Below are 9,852 nucleotides of genomic sequence, written 5' to 3' on the forward strand. Positions count from 1 at the left end.
TGGGAAGTAGTCCTTAAGCAAACAATAACAAAATTGTAGCGGGTGTAACAGCCCACTAGAAATTCATTGGTGGAATTTCTATTGATTTCAGGAACCTCATGAAAACCCCATAAGTTTTTACGAATCGACCAATCGCGCAGGTTTTAGTCTGTTAGCATAGTCAGCGCTATCACTCATTATGATGCTAGATTTATGAGTTTAATTATTTGATGTAGTTACAAATATCAGAATACGTTATGGTCTGAGCCATTAGACTCAGTGGATTATTTAGGATTTTATGGCGCAATAACCTATTTTCATAATTCCGGACGAAACGTCTGTTGGAAATTGTGAAATTATTTTTAGTGGCACTTTGGGGTTGAATTTTGGTAAACGATTTTTCACTATAGGTTAATATGAATATTTAGAATTTTTAAATACTAAGTTTTTATGCATTTTTTTTGGGAGTGAATAGTAATCTTGATAAGCGCACCCGGTGCAGTGTTTTCAAAATCACAGTGTGAAATGTCCAAATTAGGTTAGAGAAGTTTTATTTGGGCACTTGGCAAGATCTTAGCACACATAGTGAATAGTATTAGACACTTGGCACCATGAGGAACCACTAGATAGATTTATGAAGGAAATCAAGGTGTGAAATCATGCCACCTAAGCAAAACTTTGTTTCATCTAATCAACCAAATTGTGCCAGACCAAAGAGGGTTTCAACCCTAGCAAAAACCATAAATGGTTGGAATCCAATTGAAACCCCAAAAGCTTGGTTGAAACTGAAACCCTAAACGGTTTCACAAACCCTAAAGTTGGCCTCCAAACCCTTTCTAACCCGATTTCTAGCATTGTGTTTAATCACTTGATTAAATCAGTTCCACATGCTATTAATTAATCAAATCCTTGTTATGACATCATTATCTAACATTTTAAACCTTGGAAATTTGATTGGGCCAAGAAAAATTGGTTTTGGGCTTGATAGCACCTCAAACCCTAACCAAACCCTTTTTAAACCCCAAATTGAAGCCTACTTGGTTGGGGCCCAACAAGGCCCACGAATTTGGCCACCTTGGCAAAGCTTCTTGAAGAATTTTCCTCCCCCACATGGTAGACCATCCACTGCCATTGGCTGCACCTAATAGTGCCTTGATGTGAAGCAGAAATCCACTCCATCAACCTCCATCTCTCACAGCTGCTGCAGGCAGTCCATGCCTCTCACTATTCTCCATTTTATGTCACATAGCCAACTCCAATCAAGGGTCTTTCAAGCCCATAAATTCCCCCTCCAGGAGTCTAAAGTCGTGCAAAACATACTTCTCTCCATTTTATCACTTATTTCCCCCGTTCTTAGAGAGAAATCCAAAACCGCTCTCTCGGGTAGATTTCTGAGTCTTTTTGCGTGGCCATTTTAGATCCTTTGTAAGTATTTTCTCACGATGACTCCTTCATAAAAGTTGTTTGTATTTGAGTCTAGTTTTGGTGGATATCTTATTAGTCTCAATCCATTCTTATTTGATCAGTAAAAAGTATTTTTAACCACGGAAAGGTCATTCTGGGCGTGAAACTGGAGAGTATAATATATTTTGGAATTTTTGACCAAGCTAATGGACATATTTTGGTCCGAAAATTTTATGGAGTGTTTTTATTATGTGTTTATGAATTTTCATTGAGATTTTGTTTCATGGATAAAGCTTTCGATGATAGATTTTCTTAGATTTAGAAACTTGAAAACTGGAAGTGGAAAAGCAGTTTTTGTTTTTGTGAAAGTTGGAATATTTCTTGGTTTGATCTTATTCCAAAGGCTTTGATATTTTTATATGATGATCCTAAGCCTCTTATATACATGTTAGGATGTTATTTTGAAGATATTTAGTATTAGTTTTAAAGGTATGATTTTTCTATGTAAGAGGATTTCGGTTAGGCCTAAGATTTGATTTTTTTTGGGTTAGATCCATGTTTTATTGAGTTTTAGCCATGTGATTTTAAGTTTGAAGGTTGGATCTTCTTTAGGACACATTTTTAAACCATGAGATTTTTTAGTGTGAAGATCACTTGTGTTTAAGCCATGGATCAAGATATTGATCAAAGTTAGTGGAGAGAAAAGTTTATGTTTTGGACTAAGTTTAAAACCAAAAACTCGAAGTGTTATTTTGTGATTTTTCATGGCTTTTGTTTGATGATTTAAAGCATGGTTGATCTTAGGATGATGTTATGAATGTGTTAAAAGTAAGATTTATTTTTTTGAAATTCTTGGAGATGTTTTTATTAAGGGCAAAACTTGTGATTTAAGGGTTTACTTTTTGTTAAAAAGTTTGGGTCTTTTTACAAAAAGTTTGGTGTTGATGATTAGCTTTTCTTAATGGATATTTTAAGTGTTTTTTTTTTTAAACTTAGGATAGGAAGATCCTTGTTACAAAATTTTGGTTTAATCATGGGTTTTGAAGATGGAAGAAATTGCAACCAAAATCAAGAGAAATGGCCTATGAATGTTTCAGCCATTGGGAGTTTTCCATAGTTGTGAATGGTTTTAAATTTTTCTGAGTTGATATTTAAGTCTAGGACAAAATTTACATGAAGAATGTAAATTTTGGTAATTTCTGGTGTTAGGATGTGAAATCTTTAAGTTAGGGGTAAAATGGTCATTTTCCCACATGTAGAGGGTAAAATGGTAATTTTACTCTAAGTTGTCTATTTTCACATTTCTAATTGTTAGTAATTAAAGTTCTAACTTTTAGAATATCCTCTTACAGTTCTTCGTGTTTCGCGCTTTAATCTCGTAGAACGCAACGATCAATGTAAGTTAGCTCTTAACTTACTATCAGTTTACTGTGTATATGTGATGTGTAAGAGAACTACAATTTATGTTCGTATGTTGTTATATATGCCATGTCATTACATGTTTATCTATTACACAAATTATTCTATCACGAAATACTTATCTATTACACAATATATTATGTCTCATGTTACTATCTGTTGCAAGTATGTCACATTATGTATACTTACATGTATGTCATGTCACATAATATTTACTGTCACATGTTATGCCATGTTATGAAATTTTGTCTGTTACATGTTATGTCATGTCACGAAATATTTTCTATTACATTCATGTCCCAAAGTATGTCATGTTTGACATCTTACGTTCATGTCACGTTACGCTACGTCAGGACTTCTATCATTTATATCACGTTCATGTCATGTCACGTTACGAGATGTCATGTATGCCAGTTAAGTTATTCATGTCAATCATGACTCTATGTACTAGGATGGGGTAATATTCTAGTGGAACTCCTTTGTTCACACTGGAGTGTCTAAATAGGTGTGAAATTCCCTAGGTTGGCGAAGTACATTCAACAGGTTGCGAATGGGGCCTAACTAGTTGGCCACCGGAGCTCGCCAGGCACTAACGCCGATGGAGCTACACAACGTGTGGCACAAACAATTCATGGGGCCACAACAACTGTGGAGCATGAAGTATGGGACAACAACTGTGGAGCATACACTACGTGAGACACAACAATTGTGACACGTAGAATACGTAGGGCCACAACAACTGTGGAGTACGTATTAACGCACTCACAACTGGTATAGATACATGTGTTGTGATGCGGTAATCGGCAGGGACACACGGCTCAAGGGGACCCATGTAGCACCCGTATGGTCACTTTTATTAATTAAGTCTATTGAATAAGATTCCAAGTTCATGTATTTCACGTTCAAGTCACGTTTCACGTCATGTTATGTTCAAGCTTACGTCCATATCAAGTTTCAAGTTCATGTCAATCATGGTAACCCCAAGATATATTTCAAGTTCATGTTTATGTCATGTTATGTTCAAGTTCACGTTCACGTTATGTCATGTTCATGTTCACGTTATGTTCCAAGTTCATATTGATGTTATGTTATGCTCAGGTTCATATTATGTTCAAGTTCACATTCATGTTATGTCATGTTCAAGTTCACGTTATGTTCCAAGTTCACATTTATGTTATGTCATGCTCAGGTTCATGTTATGTTCAAGTTCATGTTCAAATTATGTATGTTAAGCTAAGTTTCAATTTCAGTTCAAGTTATGTCATTTATGCCATGTTGTGTATCAAGTTATGCTATGCTTACTTATGACTTTGATTATGCATTCATGCTTTTACTGCCATGCATGCATCATTAACTTGTGTGGAAGTTTCCTGTTAACTTGCTGAGATTTGTAATCAATCTCACCGTAGTAGTCCCAACTACCATTCCCCACGAATGGTAGGTGATGTGTCAGGATCAGAGCAAGAAGCAGACACTGGCAGACTGGAGGAGGTTGACTAGACGCCGTAGACGCAAACCAGAGCTTGCAGCCTCCATAGCTAGGTCTTTGGATAGTATTTCGGTATCGTTAGTCGAGTTACCCGAGTTACTCAACGAACTAGCCCAATAGTATATTTTGGCAATGTAATTATGGAGCCAGATCTTCGTTGTTTTAAGATTACAGTCTTCTGAGATCTGCGCTGTAATCGTGGATGTTTTAAGTAAGCATGGTTTATGTTTTAACTATTTGGGATATTATAAGTTTGGTGCATAGTATTGCTAAAAAAAAAATTATCCGCTGCGAATATTGCATAATGCTAGATGCATGTTAGGAACATTACATCTTATATGTCATGAACGAGGGCAGGTAACCTTGTGTTGCATGTCCCGACGCTTCAGATGTCCGTCCGATCCCAAGCGGAATCTAGGGGGCGTCATAACGGGTCTCAAGTGTGTACACGTCCTCGATTAAGTTATTAATCTCATTCATCGTGCTTAGGTTACTGAGTACCTGCCACAACTTTCACCATTCCAGGTTGGGAATGGTAGCGGGAACTACCATGGTGAGATTTTGAGAAATCTCAGTAGGTAAACAAACAATATGTGATAGATAACATAGGCATATAAAGGCAAACCATGAAATGAATCATGGACATGTACTTGACACAAAACTTGGCTTATGCAACTTAACTTTTAAATAAAACATATTTTTCATCTTTGCACATTGAACAATATACATGTAACATATATTTAACTCATTGCCTTGTTCACTTCTTGTAACAAGTAGTTGGATACCTCATGGCTCCCCTATGCATCGTTGGTTCCCCGCTAGTTACTACATCATCCAATGGCCCACTTGACCGTGGTGACTACGTCATAATCCTTAACTATGCGGCAGTTCACAATTTCACCTTCACCGCATATAACATATGTGAGGCACCTATTAGCTTTAGGTGCTACCCCGTTACGGTATCATTTCCACAATGATCCATTTGAGGTCTGCCAACAATACTTTGTTGACCTAGGGTCTACCACTCCAATTTAAACACTCTAGAGTGGACATATGACTTTCACCAAGACATTCCCCCTTTCTAGCATTTGGAGTTGTTATAAAACATGTACAACCTCTTTTTTTTTAACACAATATATAACCCAAATGCATGTGACATGAGACTTGTAGCACTTTTCTTTTCATGGACCATATGAACATATGAATGTCATGAGTCATATAACATGAAAAAACATGAAACATCTTAGGTTACAGCTTGAAAATATTAGAACATTCGAATACTCAGTTTACAACATAGGCAAAGCACTCAACATATACAAAAATGGAAGAACAATGTTTAAATCCGAGCATATATATACATATAGACATGGCCAAATCATTGAGACTTATGAAAACATGTTATAACCAACAACTTGAACCACTATTTCTAACCATTTCGAAAACATCATAAACATTTAAGCATAGTAAGATCATCAAGTAAATCCTAGCTTAGTGGTTAGGCACCTAGCTTGGGGAAGGGAGGGCATTGGTTCGAGTCTCCAAAAGTGCATTTTCAATTAAATTGATTTTGTTAAAAAATAAACCAAATGCGCATGGGGCGCGTGGGGCGATTTTAGAGAAATAGACGATTTTGGTTTTCTAGGTTCCACTAGGGATTTCAAAGTGGCTATGCCTGCTACCAGGGGCTCTAAGGGCCCTTCGATGATGGCAAAGAGGAGTCGATCCTTTGTAGAGTTGGTGTCGTTAACGCCTCAGCCCATCCCTAAGGTTGTGGTTCCATTTCGAGCTCCCAAAGTTGTAGATGGGGAGGTGTTCGTGCAGTTCTCCAGAGAAGAGATTGACCGATCTGCGGCTCCTTTTCGTTTCGCCCTAGTGATGAAATTTCTGAGGCAAAGACCTTCATTAGATTGGATCCGTGTATTTATTAATGGGAGATGGGGTCTTTCTGCCCAGCCAGTTGTCTTAGCAATGAGGAAGCCAAGAAATGTTTTAGTTTGTTTCTCGTTGGAGGAAGATTTTCTTAAGGCGGTGTCCTGTGAGAGTAGTGACATTGATGGCATTAGCTATCGAAACTTCTAATGGACGGAGGATTTCTGAGAAGATGTGGAACCTGTGATGGTCCCTATTTGGATTCACTTGTCGAGGCTTTCCCCGAACTTCTATCAAGAGTCTTATTTGCGGAACATTACAGCATCAGTGGGCTTCCTCCTTTGGAGAGACAATGCGACCATATGTGCGACACGTACTTTTGATGGATGTTTCTCAAAAACCAGTGTCTCATGTGTGGATTGGAACGCCTCGGCAGCCATCAAGTTTACGCCAGGAAATTATTTATGAAACACTCCCTGCCTTTTGTTCTAGATGTAGTACTCAAGGTCATAATATTGGAACTTGTAAGCTGGTGGTAAAAGATAAAGGGAAGAAGAAGGAATCAGACCAAGTATGGAGGCCACAAAAATCTAAAGAACCAGAGTAGTTGGCAATGGCTTCAAATGATGTAGCGATGGTAACTACAAATGCTGGCAAGGGGACGGGGTCCTCTATCTTGGTTTCTTCGGTGGGTGATGTTTTGGCTACCAAGGACTCCTCGATTAAGGTTAGTAATAATGGGGCTGATCAAGAATTTACTTTAGAGATGAGTGAATTTCGGGTGAGTAGTGCGTGGATGAACTGTTGGTTGGAGCTGATGAAGTGTTGCCAAGGGGGACTCTGACGTGGGGAATATTAATGTAGATAGGGAGGATGAGAGAAATGTGGCCTCTGTTATCACTGAATCGATGGGTGCTGGTTTATCGATGGAAATTATTGCTAACGTCGATGTTACGGAGAATCCCATAGAGGTAGGGGATGTGTCTGGTATTTCTAGTAGGGTTCGTACATTAGTTGTTGGAAAGGGTTTACTCCTTATATGATCAGTGGCTTCTTGGATATGGTTGTAGTGGAGACTCTGGATGCAAGTGTTGAGGAGTTGGCAAGGGAGAGCTCTGTTTTGCAGAAGGAAGAGACCTTGATCAGGCATGAGATGGGGAGATCAGGCTTTGTTTTGAATTTAGAGGGAGTGGTTTGATTACCTCATATGGCGAAAGAAAAAGATGGGTTGTCGAATACTGAAATTCCAACTCAAAAGATGCGAACTAGTATGAAATTACGTAGTTCTACAAAGGCTCCTAGTAGGCCTGAGAGGTCTAATATATGCTAAAGAATCTCCTGTTTTGGAATTGTTGAGGTCTCGGTTCCTCGAAGGCACGATTACGTGCTTTGCTTAAATCACTAAAATCGAAAGTTTTAATTGTTACGAAGCCTATTCGTCAAGACTGTAAGCTAAATCGTTGGCGGGGTATTTTAAATTTTGATGCTTCATATTCTAATGGTGCTTCTGGTGGTAAGTTGTGGGTCTTTTGGCATGATGACGTTCAAGTTAACATTATTCAAGAGTCGAATCAACATGTTACTCTTATGATTAATTCTTTATTGATTGTGTCTGGTGTCTATGCAAAATGTACATGTATGGAGAGAAGGCAGCTTTGGGCTGATCTTCTTCCATTTGGAGATTTACAGATACCATGCATGATTATTGGGGATTTTAATATTATTTGTTATGATGGGGAAAGAAGAGGAGGGAGGGTGTCCACGTCTCCTAATGACAATGGAAGAATTTTCCTCTTTTATCCAAAATGGTGATTTGATTGAAGTGCCTTTGTCTGGAAACAAACTGTCTTGGCGTAATGGGCATGGTGGTTTGGCTCGAAGCTGGGATTGGCTAGATAGGGCTTTGTGTAATACACGACTTTTAGATATGTGGCCGATTGTGTCGATGAATTATTTACCTCGAAAATCGTCAAATCATGCGCCTATGTCTATTCGGTTGGTGAATTCCAATACGAGGTACAGTCCAAGCAATTTTAGATTCCAGCAGATGTGGACTTTGCATGAAGGGTTCTGGGATTTTGTTTCTAGTTTATGGAATCAGGAGGTGGGAGGAGTTGGTATGTGGAAGCTGGTCGCTAAGCTTAAAAAAGTTAAAAAGGCTCTTAAAAGCTGGAACCACGAGGTCTTTGGGTCGACTACGTTACATTTAAAACATTTGGAGGAGATAGTTACACAAAGGGAGTTCCAATTGCAAGAGTCTTACTCCTAGGAAGTAGAATTGGAATGGTTCATTGCTCAAGCAGAGTTAAACTCTTGGCTGAAAAAAGAGGAAGCTCGAGTTGCTCAAAAAATTAAAAACACATGGATAGAACATGGGGAGGTAAATGCTTCTTTCTTTGCCGCTTTGTAGACTAAGAAGAAGAGTAAAATTAACTCCATGCAATTGCCGGATGGAAGAATGTTGTCTTCGCTGGAAGAGATTCATAACGAAGCGGTTTTACAATTTGCTAAATTTTTGAGATGCAAGCCGATAGCTTCAGTGATTACTTTAACTAATGTTATTTGGAAAGAGGTGAGGGACGCTGAAAATTTGAATATTTGCTGGAGCCCAATGGAGCAGGAAATAAAAGATGCCTTATTTGATATTCCGATTTTTAGTAGCCCAGGTCCAGATGGATTTACTTCTGGTTTTTTTCACCATTATTAGGATTTTGTTAAGATTGACTTGGTAGAGGCTGTTTGGGATTTTTTTTAGGTACCTTGCTACCAAGGTACTATACCGCTTCCTTTATTGCTTTGATTCCTAAAGTTCTGAATCCATGCTCATTTGATAAATTTAGGCCTATTAGCCTATGCTCGGTCATTTATAAAATTTGTTCAAAGCTGATTGTGACTAGATTATCTGCGGTTTTGAGTCGCCTGGCTTCTAAAGAGCAAGGAGCATTTTTACCAGGGAGAAGTATTTTGGAGAATATAAGCCTTACGCAGGAATTGGTTCAAGTCATAAATAAGCCAATAAGGGGGGGGGGTAATATTATGATGAAAATTGATATGGCCAAGGCTTATGATACGATTGACTGGGAATTTTTGCTACAAGTTCTGAAAGCTTTTGGTTTTTCATTGGATGTTTGCAACCTTATCTCCATTGTGTGTCTTCAACTTGGTTTTTTGTGGTTATGAATGACACTTCTAAAGGTTTTTTTAAGGGTGGAAGGGGTCTCCGTCAGGGGGATCCCTTATCCCCCTACTTATTTATTTTGGTGGAAGAGGTGCTCTATCGGCTTTTGTACAATAAATTCTAGGATGGGCTTATCGGATATTATTTGCAGCCTCGTAATGGACTTTTAATCTCCCATTTGCTTTATGCGAACAATATGATTATTTTCTCTTCTGGTAGGAAGAATATTCTAGAAGTTCTTAATCTCTATGCCAGTGCTCTGGTCAAGTGGTCAATACTTCTAAGTCTTCTATTTTTTTTCTCAAGCCGTATACAAGAGTCAAGGCGACAGGAGCTGCTTAGAGTGTTTGGATTTTCAATGGGGCACTTTCCAGTGAGGTATTTGGGGGTTCCCATTTTCCTAGGTAGGTTGAAGTCATGCTATTTTGATGATTTGCTGCTTGAAATTTCCAAAATGATTGAAGGTTGGAAGATGAGGTATCTTTCCTCTGGTGCCAGATTACTCTTGATTAAA

This window comes from Juglans microcarpa x Juglans regia, chromosome 6D (assembly GCF_004785595.1).
Source record: "Juglans microcarpa x Juglans regia isolate MS1-56 chromosome 6D, Jm3101_v1.0, whole genome shotgun sequence".
Taxonomy (NCBI): Eukaryota; Viridiplantae; Streptophyta; class Magnoliopsida; order Fagales; family Juglandaceae; genus Juglans; species Juglans microcarpa x Juglans regia.